The sequence below is a fragment of the Schistocerca gregaria genome, chromosome 4, assembly GCF_023897955.1.
Source record: "Schistocerca gregaria isolate iqSchGreg1 chromosome 4, iqSchGreg1.2, whole genome shotgun sequence".
Lineage (NCBI taxonomy): Eukaryota > Metazoa > Arthropoda > Insecta > Orthoptera > Acrididae > Schistocerca > Schistocerca gregaria.
This window is the reverse complement of record NC_064923.1, coordinates 225888575-225914199: the sequence shown is the minus strand read 5'-3', so window position 1 is coordinate 225914199 and position 25625 is coordinate 225888575. Positions and strand designations below refer to the sequence as shown.

The 25625-nt window shown below is 43.3% G+C and overlaps 1 protein-coding gene across 2 annotated transcripts in view; it reads left to right on the top strand.

Moving 5' to 3' along the window:
• The first annotated feature begins 12438 nt into the window (after positions 1 to 12438).
• Positions 12439 to 25625, top strand: part of LOC126266765 (clavesin-1-like) — a 60989-nt gene continuing 47802 nt past the window's right edge. Inside the window, exon 1 of one of the 2 annotated variants that reach the window (XM_049971286.1) lies at positions 12439 to 12556. The gene's annotated coding sequence lies outside the window, so the exon portion shown is untranslated. Of the gene's footprint in view, positions 12557 to 13508; positions 13666 to 25625 lie in introns of those variants that run through there. The other variant, XM_049971287.1, reaches the window with a different exon arrangement.

Sequence of the window (25625 nt, the reverse complement as noted above, 5' to 3'; positions counted from 1 at the left end):
ATAGGGATCTCTCTTGGGATTTGCTCTCCGCCTGATCAGAATGAAAACAACGCACAACAATGTTAAGGCTGTGACGGTACTTGGCACAGAGGTGCTCAAAAGCGATCGTTACTTTGCCTTGCCCTATATTGAGTCACATGATCCACCAGCTGTTCGGCTGATATTCTCCCCTCTTGCTCTGCAATGAACTGGTTTACGGATCTCAACAGACCTGACTCCCGAGTTTGATTTAACAAGGTCAGTTTCTGCCTTGGGAAAATTCTAAAGCTGCTTCTGGCCAGTACAGGTGTGGCTGTGTAACATTGAATTGCGTGGCTAACGAAATTGACGCTGGCCGGTGGAAGGTTGGTGCCATTATGTTACACGTAGTTGCAGTGATTAAAATTCCGCTCCCTTCGAGCTCTATACGTTTCGCTTTAGCAAATACTCCATGTTAAAAACAACTTGCTACCACTATCAAATTTTCGTAGGTGGAGGAAATCCAGCGCCTCCAGAACCATTTCAAGTTCAATTTTGGCTCCACAATGTCCTCTGGACAGTCTATTTCTTTCGTCCTGGCTAAAAATAACTGCACCGTGCATGTGTCTGGATTGGTGCTTATCACCCTGGCTGGACATATCGTTTACTTCCCTCTATGACAGCTCCGTAATTTCTCTATTGTCATCTCGGCGTACCGGCTGTTAACTGCCAAGATCAGCAGTTCCTCCTCAATTTTTACTTCTATAAATTTGTTCAACGCTCCTCTTTTCAGTGAGCGGAGGACAGGGATCACCTTCACACTTCCTCCCTCTTCAAAAAGACTGCTGTCCCCAGTACGCTCTCAATACTCGAAAACACATACAATGTACGAAAATACAATGCCTAATTAGTCTAAGCAAACCCACTGATACATAACAAGAAAACAAAAAAAACTACAAATACTCTACTACGTTCTGGATCGCAAAGCATACGGTACTTCATGCTGTACTCTATCTTCCTGGTTGTCCCTGCGGTTAACACCTCTCTCTGCTCTCTCTTTCTTCCTCTTCCCTTCCTGTGACTTGCCTGTAATCACATCCAGACAATCCATAAGTGGCTGCAACTGCCGAATGTGTACTATCATTGTTCTAGTTAGCAGCTGAAGCTTAGAATTGACGGGATATGTGGTTTCAACTGTTTCATATGGCCCTTGATACCTCGCGAAGATTTCGTTTTCCCTTTTGGCGTATAGGGGCTGGACAGCATTATCCATTGCCCTACTCTATACTGCGATAAACTACCTTTCCGCTTCACTGCGTTTTCCGGCCTTTCCAAAAGCTTTCGTATTCGCCTTTTCTATTCGTTTTCAAACATCCCTAATTGTTCTCGCGAATTGACGTTCAGATTCACTGGTCCTTCTTTTCTGCAGCTTCACTAAATCAAACGGTGACGGCATTTTCCGCCCTACACTACATCATACGGAGACAAGCCGATATTGGTATTGACTTCTGCATTGTATGCGCACACAAAATGCTTAAAATACTCGTCCCTCTGATGGTGATGAGAATCAACACAAAAAATCAGCATTTTCCTGATTGTTCTGCTTACGCATTCTGTCCTTCCGTTTGCCTGTGGCTGCAACGCGCTCGTCCTCAACTTCTTTACGTTATTCAGTTTACACAGTTCCTTTATTAAATCCGACACGAAGTTGGTCCCTTGGTCAGTCCTGTACACCAAACTTCAAGTTATTTACTAGTGCTTGCGTGAACATTGCTGCCTGCTGATTTGGCATAGCCAACATCTCCACATACCTCGAAAAATGGTCTATTTTTGTCAGAACGAATCTGTTCCCCGGTGGTGTTCGACCGAAATGTCCTAGAACGTCTATTCCCAACATAGAAAAAGGACATGTTGCTTCCGGCAATCGTTGTAGCTGTATCTGTTCCCTACTCAACTCCGCCCTCTGCGCACATGGTATACAATTGTTGACATATTGATCCACATCCACTTTCCTACCACTCCACCAATAGCTCTCCGCCACTCTCCTATTCGTTGCTCTACAAACACCATGACCAGTTAACATATGATCATGTGCTTCCTTTAAAACCTCTTCACTTAGTTTCCCTAGCGCTACTACCCTTGGCCCTAACTTCGTTTCCCTGCACAGAAGACCGTCGTACATATTAAATTGTTGCTGTGTCCGATACAATTTACAATCGTTGTGAGCATCCTGTAATCCCTGCCACACTGCTAGGTCACAACCTATGACTTCAGCTTTGCCACCTTTCCAGTCAGTGCATCCACATTACCGTGCTTATTCCTAGGCTTGTGCCTATTCGAATTCATTAAGTCTCACAGCCAGTCTAGCGAGTCTAGTGGACAGATCCTTCAAACCCAACAACCACTAAAACGCAGCTTGGTCTGTCACTATCAGAAATCTTCTCCCATGTAAAAAACATTTAAAATATGTGATTCCATAGATTACGCTAAGCATTTCCTTCTCCGTCCTTGAGTAATTCCTCTCTACTACATTCAAATGCCTAGACGCATAGGCTACAGATTGTTCTTTCCCATCAATTTAATGACTAAGAACACCCCCTAGTGCTTGATTCGATGCCTCGCATGCTAGAATACATTCCTTTTTAAAATCTGGAAACATAATAACCAGACTTGACGTTAACACTTCTTTCAATTTGTCAAACGCTTTCTGACACACTTTTTTCCGCTCAAACTTCACACCCTTCCGTAACAATCGCGTCAATGGCTGTGCAAAATCCACAAAACCCTTCACGAACTATCGGTAGAAATGATTGTACTTCCTTAACTGTTTTCGGCTCCCAAAAATACCTTACTTCCTGTACCAACCTCGGATCTGTTCGCACTTTGTCCTCACTGATGATATGACCTAAATATTTCAATTCTTCCAGTGCAAAATGACACTTCCCCAAGCTCAACGTCAGACCAGCTGCTCTTAACCTCATAAAGGCTTCTCTTAACCGCTGTCTATGCTGCTCCATACTACTTGAAAACACTATAACTGTCATCCAAGTAGACAAGACACTGCCGTGGTTTCAAACCCATCAACACACTGTCTAGCAACCTCTGAAACGTTGCCGGAGTGTTTTTCTAACTTTTAACTTAGGATAACCACTTGTCAAATCCATCGTAGAAAAGTACTGGCACTGCCCTAAGTGAGCCAAATTCTCTGATATGTTTGGAATGGGGTATGCGTCCGTTACTGTCTTATCATTGAGGTATCGGTAGTCACAACAGAACCTGTATTTCTTATTTCGAACCATAGATATCTTACGCACAACGACAATTCTAACTCTCCAGCAACTATTACTATGCTCTGTAATACCATCTACAAGCTGTTGATTAATGAAATCCTCCACAATCGGCTGCAGAGACCTCGGTACTCTTTATGGGTTACGGTAAACAGGTGTTTCGTTACATGTTGGTATCCTGTGTTGAACTAATGGCGTTGCTGGTAACGGCCCTCGCGGAAAAACAAATCCTTAAATTCCCACAATTCCTCCATATATTCTTTTTCTCCTCCGTTGTTACGCACTGCAGTTCTATCGGCATTTAGTGGTCGATCGCTACGCCTACCTCTTGGACACCAGTCTTCGTCATCTGGTACATCTAAATTCGCTACTAAACTCCTTTTCTCAAATTCGGGTCTACAGCGCTAAAATTATCCACGTTCACGGGAAATACTCGCCCCCTGTTCCCCTCCTGTACGCGTACAACACTACGTCTCACAAACAACCTAATAGATCCAAAATTTCATTGTCCTCCAACGGTTCAATAACACATACTGTACCACAGGTAGATTTGACTCTATACTTACACAAAGCGATTTCCCGGTGCCACTAGACACACACTCATGCGAATTAAGCCTTAATGATAATGTACATGGTTCAATTGGTTTGTTCATTATGTTGAACAACCCTCGACGACTTGAATGCCTTGTTAGTGAACTGGTGCCTATTTATACGCAGCTTTTTGTCATTGTACTCAACCTCTCTCTGAAATACCGAGCGCTATTCTGTTAGTTGTATCTCTGTAAAAGCCCCTCCTTCAACTGCTTAAACTGTCCCACCTTCCTTAAGGCCTCTGAAGACCTTACATAAGTCTTTGCTTCGCCCGTTAATCTAATCTTGGCTCCATGTAACAACTCTTCATGAGACCAACCATTCATCACAGCTGAAGTTTCCAAGTCCTCCACAAACGAACACACATACTCAAATGCCTTGCCAGAAAACGGAATAATCGAACTCGTGGAGGGCTGATCAACCTCCTGCTGCGGCACCATAGGCCTCAACGACGGTTTCCCACTCACTTCTAGGTGTTAATTCGCTTTGCAACTGCGATTTGTCCACTGTCAATTGAGCTACCTTTTCCCACAAAATCCATACTGCTTCTTGTTCCAACACACCTTGCGTCCCTGACTCTGCCACTGTGTTGCTTTCGTTCCCAGTTAGTCCCAGAACAAACATTTGAGTGCAAAAATAACCTGACTTCCTACAGCTCCATATCATCATAGCACCATCTTACACCAATACAAAAGTAATCAAATGCTACGAAAAGCAACATTTTACTGCCTCAGACAAACTAACGCTTATTATATAACATCTAAAATGTCCTGCCAGGAGCCATACTCAAAACACAAACAAAATAAAGGAAAAGTCCAACACTCAAAACGAAAAATCGTTCAACACTCACATTTTGTGACTGTAATGAAGGCGATGGGACATCGTACTGTACAGATGTCGCCCACTGTTCTGATACCAAATGTAGAGGCATGTTGGATGTGGATAGAAACTGTCAGGATGCGCTGTATTAGATCTCATCTGTATTTCCCAAGTGTTTTATTATTTTCATCTTCAGTGCTCCCATTGCTCTCAGTCTGCATCACTGGGTGCCACAACACTGAGGATACCACTTCGCTGCCTGCGAAACAGCGTAATGTAGAATGGCGCCTCAGTGACAAGTGCAACACCCTGAGGTGTGTTGGCCTTGTATGACTGCATAGTTGTAACAACATCACGTTGTGCTGGCAGTCAACTTAGCTGTCTTCATCCTTGCTTGCCTCACCGCCGCTATGTGGGAAGCCGCAAGGTGGCCCTCAGCGTGCTTCCTCACCGGCGAGGCTAAGGTCGCGGCGACAACAAGAGCCCATGATCTGGCGTCCAAATCTGCAGCCCTCGCCTTGGGATGCTCCTGGCATGTGTTGGAAGCGAACAGGACTGTCACAGTAGCGATCCGTGATGTGGCTCGTTGGTGGCTGCCAGCAGACCCTGCAATGGCGTCAGAGGGTCGAACCAGGGACCTGCCGTGGACTGGAACGCTGGCACCCCATCTTCTGCTGCGTGTAGCCAGTTGTTTGACACACCCCACTGCCCAGAAGAGCTGTCACACTTGAATGCCTTGTTAGTGAACTGGTGCCTATTTATACGCAGCTTTATGCCTCTGTTTTACTAATGCGCCGCTCTGAATATTATACGCATAATACCTGGGTTGGGCAAGTGGGGCCGTTGTGCTTGTGGCTTGTACCATGCAGACCACTGAATTTCCTCTTTTCAGCAGGTCTACAACCCTGTGGCCTTCTTTCTACTTCGCAACCACTGGTAGCGTAAGTCACTGTCAACAGGCCCACACATGGCTGTAACTTGTGCGCTCAGAAATATTGCACCGAAGCTAACCTTTTCCCATCTTAAGTAGTGCTGCCGCCACATTTTATATCCTCTCTCCTTTGTTCAGAATCACCTATTTTCTGACCGAATAATAAAACTCATCTATTACTTTAAGTTTTTCCCAATTTAATTTCCTCAGTATCACCCGATTTAGTTCTACTACAGTCCATTTTCCCAATTTTGCTTTTGTTGCTGATCATCTTGTATCATCCCTTGAAGACACTTACCATTCCATAAAAAATACTCTTACAATTCCTTTGCTCTCTCTGACAGATATGAAGCGTCATCAGCAAATCTCAAAGTTTTCATTTCTTCTCCCTGAACTTTAATTCACACTCCAAATTTTTCTTTTGTTTCCTTTATTGCTCGCTCAGTGTACAAACTGAATGATATCGGCGATATACTACAACCTCAGGTCGCTCCTTTCTATGACAAAACAGTAAGCAACCAGTTGCACAAAAGAAATTTAATTTCTTTACCAGTTTCAGGCACTTACTGTCTTTCTTCAGAAGGTGATACTTATAGCATTATTTAGGTGTGTTACCAAGATGCAAATAGCAAACTTCTCTTATCATCGACAACTTCCCTTTCATGCTCCTCGGCTGTTATGAGTTTTATGACATAGAATCCTTAAACATGCTCTTTGAAATGCAAGCTATATTTAGACATGGAAATGTACCACTGGAGTATATACTTTAGAATTTTTGACACTAATGTGTTGAATATGTGTAAATGTGGGAACTGACTTGCACTTTCTTTAACATTGCGGATGCATTTCCGAAATATTGTTACATTACATTACTTGGTGAGTCTTACACTCTCTTTTCACACACTCAACCTCAACTGTGCTCTGGATAATCGGTGTATTCGTCGAAGTTTTTTGCTTCTTGTGTATCTTTCGTACATTTTCCTACATGTTAGGTGTTGAAAACAGTTAATTTATACTTTATTGCTTTTAGTAACATTGGAAACATCTACTGATAACAGAGACAATTACTCATAGTTTTATGAACAAACTGCCAAAGTTCCTACAAAGCAACCATGGGCTGGTGTCAATAATAGTCTGGCACAGATCATGATACAAAGATCGAAATGTGCTCATCTTCCGCAATGCAGGTATCTACTGGTGATACGAGCACCCGTTTTACAGTGCAGCCATCTGCTAGTTACAGGAGCATGAAGGTTGTGAAACAGAACTTGATTTTATTATGCTTCCTCGAATTTTGTAGGACAGTATTAAAGGTAAAACTCATTTTCAACAAATGGATATTCCTAGTTCATTATTTAAATTTTATAAACAAATGTTGTGTTTTAATTATTTACAGAGAAATATGCTGTCTATTCGGTCCATTATTCCATGGCACATGAACTTTACCAATGTGGCTGGCGAGCCTGTCCTTAAACGAACTTGTGGAAATCAGTAATGCATACATGGTTGACATAATTTTCCATATTTCAGATGCTTGCTTGGCTGCAAGCAGGACCACGTTGGGGAGGGGGGCATGGCGGTACGCTTTCTAGCATTATGTTACTAGGAGACTTTTAGTGACATGAGCCCGGTTTTTCCTCGTGTCAATAGTAAAACAAACAACCTCGGCTTCCACTTGAGATTTGCACAGTGAAAAAGGCCCATCCGCAGACAACAGTATAAAATGACGAACTATCATCTTGAAGTTGTGAGAACGTGGTGGTTTGAGCAGAATGTGTACTCAGTACCCAGGTCACTGCAGAGATGTCACCAACTTTGTTGAACCAAATAGGTGGATCAAGTCGGCTGTGACTTAGGAAAAACATACCACACAAAGCTAATCATTCACGTCTAAGACACTCACACTTAACACATTGTCTGTACAGTAATTCGTCTTAACATAGCGTCATCAAGTTCGGTATTAGCACTGTGACAAAAAATTTGCCATTAAAAAGTTCCTGTTGACTGCCTGACGTAGGAATACATGTACCATAACGCAGTAGGCTCCGGTAGTTCTCTACAGCTTTTTTTCGTTCCTTTCACCTCGCAGGACACAGTCTTCTGCTTAAGAGAGAGCTGTGAATTATGCGGAACTGGTGTCAGGCAAGTACGTGGTGCTCGATCTCTGACGGAAACCGTGGCAGTGAACTGTGCGTATGTTCCATGTGGAATCAGTGCAGTAAGATGCTTTCGATAAGACGTGGCAAAATCGCAGAAAGGAACTGCCATGTTTTCTCATAACCACTATGCGAACTAACCTACTCTATACGTTGGCGTACAAATGCAGACTGTCCAACGTTCGTATAAGGAATGCTGGACCACTCGCTGCCTAACCGACAATAACCAACGACACCGTTACCCCGCGTCAATGACAATGAGTTAAAAACAGGGCATTAGTTAAGCAGTGAACTACATGCACTGGACATCTGCAGCCGGGAATCTCGCAAAAAGCCATTGCTCAGTAGGCAACTTTGACCAACTTCAGGTGACCTATAAATACAGAAACTGAACATGTTGATGTGATCCGACAGTCAGCTATTTGGCCTCTTATCAAATTACGCAAGACGTAGAGTGCACTGATTTGCGGAGGATAAAGCCCAGGCCGGTGGTTAGCTATGTTTTGGGAAATGTTTTTCATGATTTAACTTGGGCCCACTTATTCAGAGTGCCACGAATGTGAACCACCAGGTTTGATTCAACACCCTGGATGACCAAGTGCTGTCCTAGTGACCACATCTTCCCCATTGGTGCCCGCCTCTGTAGCCGAAGCTGTTAACGCACTCTAGTGCTGTGTCGCTTCACTCGAAAGTGGACCACTTAGAATCCTGGTGGTGGATGGAATTTCAGGTGCCAGTGTTTGGCTGGGAAAGAGAGGTCAGGCAATGTCATAATGATGCTAATAGCCAGTCTTTGCGCAGTGCTGTGAATTTATTCCGAACTCGTCCACAGCCATGAAATGAGATCATGTCTCACAGTTGATGGTGACTCGTCTTCCAGATAGAGACGCTAATCTCGCTGACCCCTTACCGCTATTCGATATCAGTAGGCTGCGTATCGGCACCAGGTTTAGCCCTCTGTCTTCTCTCGCCATTGCACAACAGGGAAACTTTGCACCAACTGTACACAGATCCAGTACAGTGACGTACACGCCGCAGATGCGATTCGACACAACCTTCACGTACCGTGAACAAAGGGTTGAATGGCACTGGACTCTGCCACCTGCTGGCCACTGAGCACCGGTCACCGAGAGCTGGCCGTAGCGAGTGGTCTCGAAGTTTCCACGTATTTTTGAACTGCGCAGTCGTCTGTATGAAGATGAAAACGCGGGTGAAACTGGAGAAATTGTGTAGGGATGAAGTGAGAATAACGCTGTTTTCATCCTAATAAAGGACCAAATTACCAAATAATCCGAAATGATGTCACTTTAATTGTTCCTCAGTATGGAAAATCGTATCGAACTTCTTCAGAATTTTCAACCTGCATGTTCAGAATACGCAAGTATGTCAGAGCTTCAACGTCATCACATATGAATCATGCTCACAATCAAGCAACTGTACGTAACTGATCATATACATATTCGTAGGAAAATAATTTTCAGTCTTTAAAAATATTTTTCGATGTTTCACTACGAAACAAAATTTCAAAAAATTGCTGTTATCATCAATAAATTATGGCTTTTTTTTCATGTGTTGCTAGCACACATGCCTATCTAACGAACTATTACAGAGGCCTTTTATCATCAGATCTACGACATAGTTAAATTGGGAGATATTTAACCTGAATGAAATGCGGAATGATTGCCTTCCTTCTGTAAATAACAATTGTTAAGAAATGCCTCCTTCTTTGCCGTTTGCTTTGAGCAGAAAGCACAACAGTAAATAGCCGTCACTCATTTTGAGAAACGTGCATCTAAATGGTCAGATTCGCAAGTCTCTGTGATAGATAGAAAAGCCATCAGAGTGATTTAGTGTTGTTCTTCTTTAGTGTATTTACCAGAGCTAGTAATATAAGGAACGTGAATGGCGTCACATAATGTCCGTCTGATCGGGTACTTTCTTTCCCAACGTCCTTCCTGTGTCACCATCCACAACACGAATTCCTACACCTTCTACACCTCCGCCAGTGTGCCCCAAGGTTCTGGCCTCTCCCCTCTTCTATGAATTCTGTATACAGCGGACGTGCCTTCGCCTTCACCCCCCGTCCACCTTCTCCAGTACGCCGATGACACCGTCGTCCTTGCCCTCGCCCCCACCTCACAATGCTCCCAACACCTTCCCATCGTGACCGGTTAAACGCTTTCTGTAACCAGTGGTTGCTCAAGGTCAATCCTTCCAAGACCCAGGCATCACTGTAGGCAAAACCACCTCTTCCAGCCGTCTCCTAGACCTCTATATCACCATTTATTGCCATCCCATCGCCCTCATTCCCACCCTCAAGTACCTTTGCGTCACCCTTGACCGTCGCCTTTCCTGGACCCCCAAGCTGCAGAAAATCCAAGCCAAGGCATGCTCCGTCTCCTCAAGCTCCTTTCTGGCTGCACATGGGGTCAGGACCCCTCCACCATCCCCCACACCTATAAATCCCTCACCGCCCTATCCTCTGCTAGGCCCACCCAGCCTGGATCTCCGCGCCTCCTACCTTTTACAAATCCCTTCAAATCCTAGAACGCAATGCGCTCCGCCTTGTCTATCACGTCCGTCTCCCCTCTCCCACACGGATCCTGTAGGACCTTATTATGTTCCCACACCTTCTTATTTTTCTCAAACTGATACGGATCCTCCCTCGATTGTCTATCCCATCCTCTCCCACACCTGTACACTGCTGCATCTGTATTCCCACGTCCCACCTGCTCTCCATCTCTCCAATCTCCACACCCTCGCCCATGGTAGCTTCCACCAACTCCCATCCCCTGACCATCTATTCCTCCTACCAATTTTGATCCTCCCCTACCACACCCTGTATTTCTTCCCAAGGGCAACCTCTCTCCCTTCTCTCCCTCATCCCTTCCTCCCTCCCTCCTCCCCCCAAGCTGCCCCAACAGCCTTACCTTCATTCCTCCCCCTCCTATCTCCTCCGCCACTGGCGTCTACACCCTCCTCTCTCCCTCCTCCCCCAACTTTTCCCCTTCTGGCACGTCCCTGGACTCGTGCACGTAAAGTGAACTTTCGCGCGCCGGAGATTGTCGCCAGTGTTTTGCGTGTGCCATCGTGTTAGTGATTCATTGTTTCGTCATTTGTTCTCCTTCGTTCACGTCTGCCATTTCTGTCGTCTCTGTTAGTGTCCGAATGCTGAACGTTTTTATTTGGACGCTCCAGCTGTGAACTACTTCATGTATTTTAAATCTGAGTGTCTACTGTTGTCTATCCACCTTGTTGTTTCGTTTTTCGATGTCTGCACTTGTACTGAATGTATTATCTGTGTCCGAAGAGCGGCGTAGATTTGCCGCTGCAGACCTACCTTGCATGAGGTTTCAAAATGACAGTAAAGGGAAAAAATGTCACATAAAGGGTAATCTCTGTAGAGGACGCACAACGTAATCGACTGAGACAGCGTTACGAACATCCGGCCGAGTCTGAAAGGGGCCATAGCGAGTTTCCATTTTGTCAGCCGGTCGAATCGTGCAACATTAATATTTGCGGGTCATTCGGCTGTGACACAAGTCTGATGTTTGACTGCGTGGGGACGTGAGGGCAGACACACACCTCGTCATAGTTTCAGTAGACCGCCCCTGTTCCTCAGAAGTGAGGACCGCCATATTGTGCACCAGGCACACAGTAACACTTCCACATCTGATCCTGCAGTCCCAGAACGAGTAACTTACTCCCTGCAAAATTCTGTGTCCCGTAGCAAAGCGAGGATGCTGGCGAAAGCACGACTACCGAGTTACCGTAATACACGTAGACAGACTTTAACAACACATTCGGTACAAATGGTGGCTTTTGGAGTGGTGTCGAGACCGAGAAACGCGGTCTCCTGACGGACAGCTTCTCGTAGTCTTCAGCGATGAGTCGAGAATTCCACTATTTCGGGATAACACCTTCGGCGAGTGTGTAGCCGACCTGGGGATAGGTCCCATTCATCGAAAGATTTGGAGAGACACAGCGGCGTTATTCCTCGAGTTATGGTGTGGGAAGCCATCTGGTATGGCTTCACGTCAAGGCTAGTAGTGATTGAGGAATGACGGCTTCTGGCTCTGTGAACGATCGTGTAGTGCTGAGGTACTCCCAGGCACAGAAAGATCCCCATACCTGTCCGCATTTGAACGTGTGTCTAAACCAGATCGGACGTCAACTCCGCCATCATCCGGGATCAACGCACCAGCCACAAGAGGTGAGTGCGAGTTTGCCGCAGGAGAGGATATAAACACTTTTGTGGCACCTTAACCTAGTCATTGCATGCATCCAGACCAGAGCCAGTGTAATTACTGCCTTTGTAAATCTGTCTTGGTATCATCATCATTGGAGTAACTTAACATACCCTCTCAACCCCTACAGTATTAAAAAAAATCTAACATAAAGCCATGATATTAAACTGTAAGGCACGGAAAAATCAGTTTCATGTGTCGATTAGAATCTTAAAAATCAATTGAAAAGTGTTACGAGAAGAAGAAACGTACATATCGAAAATAACCTATTTTCCCTTTTTTTTTAGTGAACGAGATAACCTCTACCGAAAAACTAAACACATGAGTTCACAGAGCTTCGCTTCACTTACCGCAGTTTTTTTACAGCAAGAAATCACACGTGTTTTGAATTTGGATCTGCAGTGAAGGACACGCACACTGTGATGGCCACAGTCGCATGTTGCGGCGCTGAAACCTGTCCAACCGGTCGGCCAGTGTACAGGTTGTTGGCAGTATAGGGCCTGCAGTCTGTTCACGTCGATTCTGGAGGCAGAAGGTCTGGGTCTGCTGCTGAATACGCTTTCTGCGGTGAGTCTAACGCCTTGAAAACTCTTTCGTTTCCGAAACCGATATGTTACGACCACCGTTATAAATGCGGTCATAACAAGCTCGTATAACTTGCCAATGGGTGACCTTTAGGCTAAAAGGAACTGAATCGCTCAGTTACAGTCAGTTAACTATGATTCTACGCTCAGTAGAGGCAGCATTCAAAGCAGTCCTCCGCGCGATAGCGCATCCTATGATGTCATAAGGATCACCTAAATATCAAATCACTCTCAGTTATTTGCTTTTCAGTAGTGTAAAAGTTATTTATCGGCAGAAATAAGTTGCAGTAGCAATAGACGCTCCTGTTGCGGACGTCATGCTGTTGGAGGAAACAGTTGCAAAATATGTTGAGACATGTAAGGGATGACAAAACACAACGGAATCATATCTCAAATACATGAACATGCAGTTAGTTAAGCTTTCTAAAATTACTGCCTGCTGATTTTACGAACCAATGCGTTTTGCAGTTACGTATTCTCTGATTGAAGTATACTTCATTCGAACACTTTTGCTGAAGATGCGTTCATAATTAGATAGTTATTAGGAAAGTATAGCTAAGTACGTATCAGCTCAGTTCCGTCCAGCTTGTGTGATGCATGGTTCGCCGCCCAGTGTGGCCGAGCGGTTCTAGGCGCTTCAGTCGCAGGTTCGAATCCTGCCTGGGGCATGGATATGTGTGATATTCTTAGGTTAGTTAGGTTTAAGTAGTTGTAAGCTCTAGAGGACTAATGACCTAAGTTGTAAAGTCCCATAGTGCTCAGAGCCATTTTGTAAGTAGGCTGTTTAGGTTTTTATATTGTTAACGGCACGTAGCGTTTTGTATTAAAATCACTGGATGTGCTGCATGCAGTCTGTGGCTGGTTGGCATTGTTGTAATATTCGCTATTGTACTGTTGGGCAGTTGGCTGTTAACAGCGCGTAGAGTTGTGCGCTCAGTTGGAGGTGAGCCACCAGCAGTGGTGGATGTGTGGAGGGAGACGGCGGAGTTTTGAGAGCGGATGATTTGAACGTGTGTCCATCACAGAAAGTAAATTTGTAATATTGGATGTCATGAACTGGTATATATTTTATGACTTTTGAACACTATTAAGGTAAATACGTTGTTTGTCCTTTATCAAAATCTTTCATTTGCTAACTATGCCTATCAGTAGTTAGTCCTTTCGGTGGTTACAATCTTTTGTTTAGCTGGCAGTAGTGGCTCTCGCTGTATTGCAGTAGTTTGAGTAACAAAGATTTTTGTGAGGTAACTGTGTCATGAAAGTTATAATAGGTGATTGTTAGTCAGGGCCATTCCTTTGTAGGGGTTTTTGGAAGTCAGATTGCGTTGTGCATAAAATATTGTTTGTCAGTTTATTGTTGATCAGAATAGGTAAAGAGCAAAATGTCTGAGTACGTTCAGTTTTGCTCAGCTGTCTGAAAAGCAAATAATGTAAGAGGTTTATCAGCACAGTAATCCATTAATTTTTGGAAGGGGACGTTTCAATTTGATTCATGGTTCAATTAATTGAAGCCAAAACAATTGGATCTATCTAAGTTTCAAAGGGAAGTGATCTAACGTGAAACTCCGCCAGCGCAGGTGTCCGTAGACCCATCGAACCGACCGACCGCCGTGTCATCCTCGGCCTATGAACGTCATACGGAGGGACGTGAGGTCAGCACAGCGCTCTCCCGACTGTTGCCAGTTTTCGTGATCTGAGCTCCTCAGTTTGCCTCACAAGGGCACCCATCCAAATGGTTCAAATGGCTCTGAGCACTATGGGACTTAATTACTGACGACATCAGTCCCCTGGAACTTACAACTACTTGAACCTAACTAACCTAAGGACATCACACACATCCATGCCCGAGGCGGGATTCGAACCTCCTACCGTAGCGGCCGCGCGGTTCCAGGCTGTAGCGCCTAGAACCGCCGGTGCACCCATCCAAGTTTTACCGAAGCTCGACTGCGCCTAACTTCTGTGATCGGACGGGAGCCGGCGTTTCCACCGCGGCAAGGCCGTCGGCTACCATTGCGTATTATTCACTCTGCGTACTGTGTGCACGTTTCCAACGGTACTACGCTGCACGTTATTCATTCTGCTTACATTAAATATTTCAAAATGGAACTTGCACAGCAACAATAAATTATTCATATCAAAGCGAGAACACTGACGCATAATACGACACGACCTCTGAAAGGGAGACGTAACGCTCCGTTGGCTGACTCTCGAAACCAGTGTTGCTGTGTACTTGCTTAGACGACTTCGGAGGTGGCATTTCTGTGCTATCGGTTTTATTGTGGTCTCTAGCTTGTGAAACAGATTTTCATCAACGACTCAGATATAGGCATCCCTTACAATCATGACAGTCATGACTGACTGTACAGCAGATGTGAACATCAACGGTGCTTATGGCACCGTGTGACGCATTACCTCGTGAGATGCATTCCTACCTCGTACATCCAAACGCAAGTTTCCTCTTATAGTTAAATGACAAGATGGACTGAAAACATAGAAGTCTGGCTTCCTCCCCTTTTTTTTCTTTTGTGTAGGTCGAAGAACAGTTTCAGCTGAATGGACCACTGTTTTACTAACCGCCTTATCCTACAATTTTGTCAGGTTTTGCAGACTGCTACACTTACAGTTCTAGTTTATTGTAATCTTAAGCAGAGGGGTCTTATATAGCTATTGCGAAGATATTTCACCAAGTGCGACTGTAGGGCCTGCACATTGTCAAATGATGTAATTCGTCCTCAAACTCTTGCTCTTCAATTAGAAACCCGTTTGTGTTTGTTGGGGTAGAACATCGCATTTTACCTTGGTCCACAGCTGTTCAGGAAAATTAATTTGAGGCATTTACCTTGAGACGTCCACTAGAGCGCTTGGCTAATCAGGAGGCTTCATCGCCTGGCTAAAATATTAAAGCTTCTTTTGATTTCTCCAATTTTCTTCAGTAATTTATTGTTTGGTAAGTGTTCAATGCAGGATTTGGTATATTAGGATCCCCATCTTACAGAGAATTACGTGTTTAGCTGTGGTATCTTTCAATATTCAGATTGTTTTCTGTTCTGGAGAACTGTGACGTGACTAAGTTTTTGTCGAAGTACTCAGATACTGAATTTTTTTAAATGCCTATCTACAACTACATCTACATATACACGGATACTATGCAAATAACATTTAAGTGCCTGGCAGAGGGTTCATCGAACCACATTCACAATTCTCTATTATTCCAGTCTCGAATATCGCGCGGAAAGAATGAACACCTATACCTTTCCGTACGATCCCTGATTTCCCTTATTTTATCTTGCTGATCGTTCCTCCCTATGTAGGTCGGTGTCAACAAAATATTATCGTATTCGGAGGAGAAAGTTGGTGATTGGAATTTCATGAGAAGATTCCGTCGCAGCGAAAACCGCCTTTCTTTTAATGATGTTCAGCCCAAATCCTGTAACATTTCTGTGACACTCTCTCCCATATTCGCGATAATACAAAACGTGTTCCCTTTCTTTGAACTTTTTCGATGTACTCCCTCCGTCAGTCATATCTGGTAAGGATTCCATACCGCGTAACAGTATTCTAAAAGAGGACGGACAAGCGTAGGGTAGGCTGTCTCCTTAGTAAATCTGTTACTTTTTCTAAGTGTCCTGCCAATAAAACGCAGTCTTTGGTTAGCCTTCCCAACATCATTTTCTGTGTTCCTTCCAATTTAAATTGTTCGTAATTGTAATACCTAGGTATTCATTTGAATTAATGGCTTTTAAATTAGACTGATTTATCGTGTAACCGAATTTTGACGACTTCCTTTTATCACCCTTGTGCATGACCTCACACTTTTCGTTACTTAGTGTCAACTGCCAACTTTCGCACGATTCAGATATTTTTTCTAAACCTTTTTTGTAATTTTTTTGATCTTCTGCTGACTTTAATAGTCAATAAAGGACAGCGTCATCTGCAAACAACCTACGACGATTGCTGACATTGTCTCCCAAATCGTTTATATAGATAAGGGATTGCAAAGGTCCTATAACAGTACCTTGAAGAACGCCAGATATCACTTCCGTTTTACTCGTTGACTTTCCGTCAGTTACTAAGAACTGTCACCTCTCTGACAGGAAATCGCAAATCCAGTCACATAACTGAGACGATATTCCATAATCGCACAATTCCACTACGAGCCGCTTGTGTGGTACAGTGTCAAAAGCCTTCCGGAAATCCAGCAATTCGGAATCGATCTGAAATCCCTTGTCAATAGCGCTCAAGACTTCAAGTGAATAAAGAGCTAGTTGTGTTTCACAGGAAGAATGTTTTCTAAACCCATGTTGACTGTGTGTTAATAGGCCGTTTTCTTTGAGGTAATTCATAATGTTCGAAGACAATTTATGTTCCAATATCTAGCTGCATATCGACGTTAACGACATGGGCCTGTGATTTAGTGGATTACTCCTACTACTTTTCTTGAATATTGGTGCGACCTGTGAACTATCCAGTCTTTCGGTACGTCAAGCGAACGGATGTATATGAGTGTTAACTATGGAGCTAATGCATCAGCATACTCTCAAAGGAACGTAACTGGTATACAGACTGGATCAGAAGACTTGCTTTTATTAAGTGATTGAAGTTGCTTCCCTACTCCGAGGATATTTACTTCTACGTTACTCATGTTGGCAGCTGTTCTCGATTCGAATTCTGGAATGTTTACTTCGTCTTCTTTTGTGAAGGCATTTCGGAAGACTGTGTTCAGTAACTGTGCTTTGGCAGCACTGTCTTCCATTGTATCTCCATTGCTATCGTGTAGGGAAGGCATTGATTGTTTCTTGCCGCTAACATACTTCACATACGACCAGAATCTCTTTGGACTTTCTGCCAGGTTTCGAGACAAAGTTTCGTTGTGGAAACTGTTATACGCATCTCGCATTGAAGTCCGCGCTAAATTCGAACTTCTGTAAAACATCGCCAATCTTGGGGATTCTGCGTCTGTTTTAAGTTGGCATGTGTGTTTCGATGTCTCTGCAACATTGTACTACCCCGTTTTGTGTCCGAACGAGAATCAGCTCCGTAGTTTGTTAATTTATTTGGTATAATTCTCTCAATTTCTGCCCACACTATTTATTTGAATTTAAGCTACATCTGGTCTACACTTATATTATTAATTTGGAATGAGTGGAGATAGTCTCTAAGAAAGGCGTCAAGTGAATTTTTGTCTCCTTTTTTTAATAGGTATATTTTTCGGGGCTTTGGGGATTACAGTATTCAATCTCCTTACGAAAACCTCGTGTTCTCTAATCCCTCAATCGGTTTTGATGCTCATTATTAGCTCAGGATTATTTGTTGCTAAGAGGTCAAGTGTGTTTTGACAACCGTTTACTATTCGCGTAGGCTCGTGAACTAACCGCTCGATAATTTTTTCAGAGAATGCGTTTAGCACGATTTCGGATGATATTTTATGCATACCTCCGGAATTAAACATGTATGTTCGTCGACAAATCGAGGGTAAATTAAAGTCACCACCAACTATTATTGTATGAGTCGGATACGTGTTTGAAATCAGACTCAAGTTTTCTTTGAACGTTTCAGCAACTGCATCATCTGAATTGGAAGGTCGGTAAATGGATCCCATTATTATTTTATTCCGGTTGCCAACAATGACCTTTGCCCGTGCTCTATCTCATTAATATTTTATGTGCTTGTTAAATGTAATAATTAATTTCAATTTAAACACCCAGCCAACTTCAACAGTGCTACTTATGTATACCTTTTGTCACCGCAATCAGGTCCTACATCTTTATCAGTACTTCACAAGACAAGGTACTGTGTATGGTATAGCAGAATAATTTGCATTCCTGGTGTTCCCAGATGATGTAGATGTATACAAAGAGACCGCTTAGCTGTAATTTTGTATCAGTATTGTTGTTAATGAGCAGTGATGGTACGATTAGTAGATATCTCTTAAGACACATAACTCTGACGGACGTACAGGCATAGTATACGTACAAGCGTAGTGTGCTGGTTCATCTATTAATGTGGATGTAGTAACCGGTTACGATCCTATTTCGCTTCGCTAAGGTACGCCGGCATTACTTTAGGTTGTGGCGCTGTCTCTCCATTACCAGTGACATACTGAATTCTCTTTAGTAGGTAGTTCTGAATTCTATAGCGCACCTGTTGCAACATTACATAAGAACATTTCTTGTGGACTAAGTGCGGAATTATACTGAAGGTTTCATAACGTAAATGCATTCGGTGCCTTTTGGAGACAGTCTCCCTGAATACTATCGTTCTTACTTACAATCATCAATACTGTTTTTTTCTGTCGATGCGTTCATTACCCGACATTTCGGCTTTTTTAGTTGCTCGCACTTTAGAGAATCGCGGACGCCTTCCAACGACTCTAGAAGCACGATAGTGTCTAGAAGCACGATACCTGCAGCGATCACTGTTTTGCTGGTGTGAATCATGGGAGGAACGGAATTCTAATCTGGCAGATGCGTCTCATGGAGGTCCGAATATCACAGAGTCGAAGCAGTATCAGAAGACCTCCAAATTCATATTCAACAGCAGGATATTCTTATTTCGAAACTTCGCCCTCTTGCAGTAAATCCAAGCCACAAAGTAAGTGCAGCAAAGAACCAATAAGAATCTCTGACTACGCTGCGTTCGTGAAACTATTCTGTAGCAAAATGAAATGATCGTATGGTGTTATTGGCAGGGAGAGCCCTTCTGGTGTAGTTCTACTTTAGATATGATACCACTTTGCCGGCTTGCACTTCGATGAAGGTGAAATGAAGTGATGAGCACAATAAAAGCACACAATTAACTATGAAAGAAAATCTCCGACTCGGCCGAGAACTGAACACGTAATCCGACGATCTAAATGGAACAAACCAGTTCATCAGGACTTTGGACTACAGGGTAGGCAGGATTGGAAAAATCAGTGCTTGGTCACCATGTCCCCGTCACCAGCTGGCGAGCCGTGCTGATAAATTTTGAATGTAGTCCGCCTCAGTAGGTGCGTGGTCAGAGTGATGGTTTGCTAAGCGAATGGTCCAGGGTTCGGCGATTTTCTCCACTCAGGGACTCGGTGTGTGTTGTCCCTAAGTTCGTATCGTCATAACTGACGTCACAGTGTTGAGGTGGCTGAATGGTCACGGTCCAAAAAACCAAGTAAAGAAAGGAGAGAAAAATAAACAAAAGAAAGAAGGAAACTAGAAAAGAAAATAACCGGAAGCACCAAAATACAGTAAAGGGCGCCGACATGGTCTCTTTTCTCAGAGAGAACTGTGGTAGTGTGGAACTTAATTATTCATGTATTTCATTAACAGACCGCCTTGAAATGTAAGGTGGGTCGGATGCTTTTGAATCCAATACCAAACGCTTCTCAGTATTACAAAGTTATTGGTATACAGTTGTTAATTTTTTTAAATAATATAAAGACCATAATTTAAAATTTTTTTCTAAGGTTACAGCGAATTGAGTGCTGAATAATGGTTAAAATTTTTCAATACAGTTTTTTCTGCGTAGCTCATACGAATATAGTTTATACTTGCAAATGTCGAAGAAAAATGAAAAGAGAAATGTAATACAATGAGTGTGGTGGACATAATTTACAATTTATAGAGGGAAGTGATATACTGTATCTGGATGTGTAGTGTAGCCTAAGTAGCATGTTGGTTGGTAATGGCCTAATTCTGCCTACTTCAGGTGAGAAGGTCTCGGTAGAACCATGAGCTGTTCTCATCTGAATTGATTTGTGCATGTATATGTTTAATATGTTTGTGTGTATTGATATATTACTGGGACTGTTGCAAGTCAGGACACTATATGATATTCAGCAGCGTTTTGTTTGTCCTATAGCCGGCCGGTGTAGCCGTGCCGTTCTAGGCGCTTCAGCCTGGAACCGCGTGACTGCTATGGTCGCAAGTTCGAACACTGCCTCGGGCATGGATGTGTGTGGTGTTCTTAGGTTAGTTAGGTTTAATTAGTTCTAAGTTCCTAGGGGACTGATGACCACAGATGTTGAGTCCCATAGTGCTCAGAGCCATTTGAACCAATTTGTTTGTCCTATTGTGGTAGTTGCGGTATATACTATGTGATACCTTAGATACATACACCTGAGTATTTACTACATGGAATACATGAATTTTAGCTTTACACGAGAAATACATTCATGTTTGTAAATTTTTTGGTGGAAGAAGAATGTAGTTCATGGCTACTTGAGGGATTATTCCTTAAATGACCTAGTACATTACATTTTGAGTTTTATACATACATTATACAAAAAATACATTTGATGTAGAAAATTAATAGCTCTAAACAGAAAAGCGTATATTCATCTATCTACACATGAAAGTATCTCACCAAAATTGTTTCCTTTTTAATTAGTGAAAGTATCAATGATAAGATTGTTCCAAATTAATTATTCAACAAACCTGCATCTGACTGCATCTGCAAACTTGTTACTTGCACTCCTCCATTTTGCCAGTAATGTAACATGTATTTGACTCAGCAATCAAGTTTAAGAGAATAATGCCATTTGTGCAATGTCATTAAGATGGTACTGAAAAAATTAGCTTTTTGCCCTGATGTTTACTTAATGAGATTACATCTATCCTTGAATACTGGCAGTTGTGGAATGCCTTAAAGTTTGCTATTTGAAATAACTTTGGTGTGATAACTTTAGTTATACCAAAATCTATTTCAAACCATGAACAGCACATATTTATTGCATTTTCTTTTTATAATAAATGTCAAGACAGGTGAAAACACACAGTGACATTCAGTTACAATTATGATATTCTATCAGTCACAGAACACATGTTATGCCAGATGGTAGCTCACACTGACGTACAGTTAAAGTCGTGGTATTCAATTTGTTATAGGAAGCCTTTTATGTGAGAAGGTAGCTCACACTGACTTTTGTTATATTCTCGTAGACTCAGACCGGTTATTATTTCAGGTTACAGTTCAGTCTGAGTTTCACTTATATTTTGGTCGACTAAGGCTACTCGTTATGTCAGGTCCACTCTGAGATTCTTGCAAATTCAGAACGTATGTCCTGTCAGGCGACAGCTTAGTCTAACGCTAAGTAAAAACGTTTTCAAAAGGACGTTTGTCATAGTGACAGAAACGTAATCTTAGATACATTAATATTATTATTGTGCAAGAAATTATTATTAAAAGTAATATACAACAACTGTATGCAGTGGACATTTGCTGCAATTTTTTTTATATATCTTGAATGCAACAATAACGTCACATATTCTGCAGCAAAATGAATAACTCTCTAGTGATTTGGTGTTGAATGCTCCACTCATTCTCAGGTTTACACTACATTGACATAGTCTGGCAGTTGTCTTGCTAATCTGTATGTTCAGTCTGTAAGCCCAAGCACTTGCGACGAAGCATGCGATGGATTCAAATGTCGCAATGTGGTAGGTTCTTATCGTCTAAATAGGTAGCTTGTATTTAGTTGTGTTGAGTCTTACTAGTTTGTGCATAATTTTGGAGGCTTTGTCAATTGTCAATTTTATATGATGGTTGAAAGTTTGTTTATCGTCTAGATGCTGTCCGAGATAACGTGTGGCTTTGTATACTTGTATTGTCTAATTTTAGAACTGGCTTCCTCTGTAGTGTCCCTCTGAGCAGTAAACATCGGGAGCTATTTATAATTTATTTTCTTTTCAGCAAGTGTTAATTTTCTGAAGCAGTTGCGTGCCTTTTGTCTCTAGTGCTGCACTCGAGTTTGCTGACATCACTACGAGCAGGTCCTCTGCGTACGCCACCACACCTCTTAACCAGTCGTCACCGTGCAGCGTGTTCACTAAGGTCTCGTTTGCGATATCCCAGAATATTGGTCCGCAGATCGAGCCCTGTGGAGATCCCTTCGTTATTCTCTTACAACCTTGCGTGTACCAGTCCTCCCCTTCGCCACTCTGCCTCTGCAGTAGTCGAGGAGGCTATTGCAGAGGGAAGCTGATAGCCTAATTTCCCTTAACCTGGCGAAGAGGGAAGGCCACCACAGATTGTCAAAGACCCGGCTATGTCGATTACTATAACTGCCACGTATTTGTCACTCATGCTATTTGTAGCTGTCAGTGCTCCGCTGACGGCATCTTTTATTAATCTACCTTCCCTGAAGCCGAATTGATGTGGCGTTAGCCCGCGGAGGCATTTGCGCGATTGAAAACGGTCACACAGGAGTCTTTCATGTACTATGGCGAGAGTGTTTAAGAGGCAGATCAGTCGGTACGTTTTGGGGTCTGTTGGCACTTAGCTTTGTGATTTCCTGATTATTACTACGTTAGCAATTTCCCAGAGGTTTGGAATTCTGTGTGTTAGTAGTGCCTCGTTGAACAAGTTAGTAAGATGGTGGTGGTTAGTGTTTAACAATCCCGTCGACAACGAGGTCATTAGAGACGGAGCGCAATCTCGGGTTAGGGAAGGATTGGGAAGGAAATCGGCCGTGCCCTTTCAAAGGAACCATTCCGGCATTTGCCTGAAACGATTTAGGGAAATCACGTAGAACCTAAATCAGGATGGCTGAAGACGGGATTGAGCCGTCGTCCTCCCGAATGCGAGTCCAGTGTGCTAACCACTGTGCCACCTCGCTCGGTGTTAGTAAGAAAGGGTGTGATTTGTGTTACTGTTTGTTTCCATGTTTCTGAAAGTATCTTCTCTGCGCCGGAAGCTTTTCGGTCTCTAAGCCTGCTGATTGCCGTCACGACTTCTTCTTGTTAGAATGGTATGGTTACACTGTCCCTGAAGCATGGTTGCCTCATGCTCTCTCTTATGTCAGCGTGGTGTCGCTCGTCTTGTGTAGGGTCGTGATCTGAGAGAAGCCGGGTAAGAAGATATTCTGCTGTGCCTCTCCATCCTCCGGTCATTGTGACGCCAGCTTGCTTTAGTGTTGACCGAACTGTCGATCTCTTAACTCGTTCTGTTTGTATTTTGAAAGGTTGGCCCCAGATGTCGTTCTGTAGCTGGGTTTTGACGAAATTGGTCCAGTAGTCCTGCCTTGTTGTAGTTGTTTTTGGTATTTCTGTTTAGGGTCACGATACAGGTCAAGTCTTATATGTCTTTCAGGAGTTTTCTTTGCTTGTTGGTGGTACTTTCTTTTGTCCCGTGAATCCTTCCTTAATCTTGCCAGTTCCGTCGACCACGGTTGTTTCTGTACCCACGCAGATTTTTCCCGTGGTATAGCTGCTCCCTATACTCCTTGTAGGACCTCTGTCAGTACATGTGTTTTGTAATCTATACTGCCTAGTTACGATGCCTCAACAATATGTCGCACTTTTTGCGAGTCGTCTCTTCCTATGAGTAATTGCTGCTGTTCACTGTCCATGTTAGGTGTATTGACATATCTGTCTGTAGTTATGACGATTGCGTTGTGGACACTGTGTGTGGCTCTATCCAATGCCCACCATGTGCTGACTAGTGGAAGAGATTTTGCGTTCCGCAGAAAAAGTTATGCTATACCACCGGCGCCTCCGAGGTAGGTAGGTGGCCGATCCTCCCTATACAATATGAAGAGTTGCATTCATTTACTACGTCAACCATTAGTTGTCCTCTATCTTCAGTTTTATCTGAGTTTCATAAGGGGTATTTTGCGTTGATATCGGTTACAATGAGCAGCCTTTTTCTTTCTGAGCGTCGTACGATGTCTTTTATTTTGTCTTTTATATCGTGCAAGACAGGTTTTACCTATCATACGACTACTGAGCGTAAATAGACGTCATGAGCCATACATCCTGTCCGTCTGTTATTTCTGCGGTGGCGATGAGTTCAGAGCAAAACTGAGTCATCTGTGTTACAATGAGGATTTCATTAACTACTATCATCGCGGCTTTCGCGGTGTACCTTCCATTGTGATGTAATGTGAGCCCTGAAATCTTCCCGCCTCGCAGAAAAGGTTCCTGAACGCAGGCGATGTCTGCTTTCTTTCTTCTAAGAGTGCCATAGTGTGGAAGTGTAAAACTGTTCTAATCTCAGTACTTGTGCTACTGGAGCGCTGCAATGAATTAGAAAAGAAAGACAGACGAAGAAAGTGAGGCGCCATTCTTCTAGTGTGTCTCTAATTTGTGGAGGATGTTCTACTTCGCGACGTCTGGGGTTGCCACCGCCATCATCGATCCATAGTGTTATGATCCGCTGCGATCCCAGCATCCAGAACCATGGGAAGGGGGAATTGGAAAGAACCCCTCGCAGTTAGTTGGCGAAGTATCGTTGGTATTGCAGCGTGTGTTCGAATGGTTCAAATGGCTCTGAGCACTATGGGACTTAACATCTATGGTCATCAGTCCCCTAGAACTTAGAACTACTTAAACCTAACTGACCTATGGACATCACACAACACCCAGTCATCACAAGGCAGAGAAAATCCCTGACCCCGCCGGGAATCGAACCCGGGAACCTGGGCGTGGGAAGCGAGAACGCTACCGCACGACCACGAGCTGCGGACAGCGTGTGTTCGAGAATGCCATGGATATCCTGAACTTATTTACAGTAACGAAGTTTCGTTAACCCTCATCCTGAAAGAGATAAGCAACGGAGAAGCCCTTAAACCACGCCAGTGTTATGTTTGTCGTGTGCGAAGTGTGAATTCGCTAGATAAAGATGCATCCACGGTTGAAAAGCTTCTGGCGGGCGGGAAGGTAATATGCAATAATGTGTGTCACCAATTCCTATAGTTTGTTGTACATTGCGCATGTCAGTCGGTGTTCGTCAGTGTCCGGACAAAGACATCACGGGCACAAAGCGGAATTGCTTAGCCCAATATAGTTGAGGTGGAGCTTAGTTGAAAATCTGCGATTGACAAAGTGGTACGTAAATATTCTGACTGCGGTGGCCAGAAAGAGCATGCCTATCAACCGCCATACTCCATCGAACTTCTGTGTGCATGGTTTCTATGAAACTTTGGGGAAAATGCCACAGAAGCAGGTGGGAAGAACAGAGCGTACGACGCCGTTGTTTGTAAAGGTGAAGCTCCAATATCATGGAGAAGATAAATTAATGGAGTTTATTCATCACCTTAACTCCATTCATAGCAAACATCCGGTTCACCATGGAAACAGAGA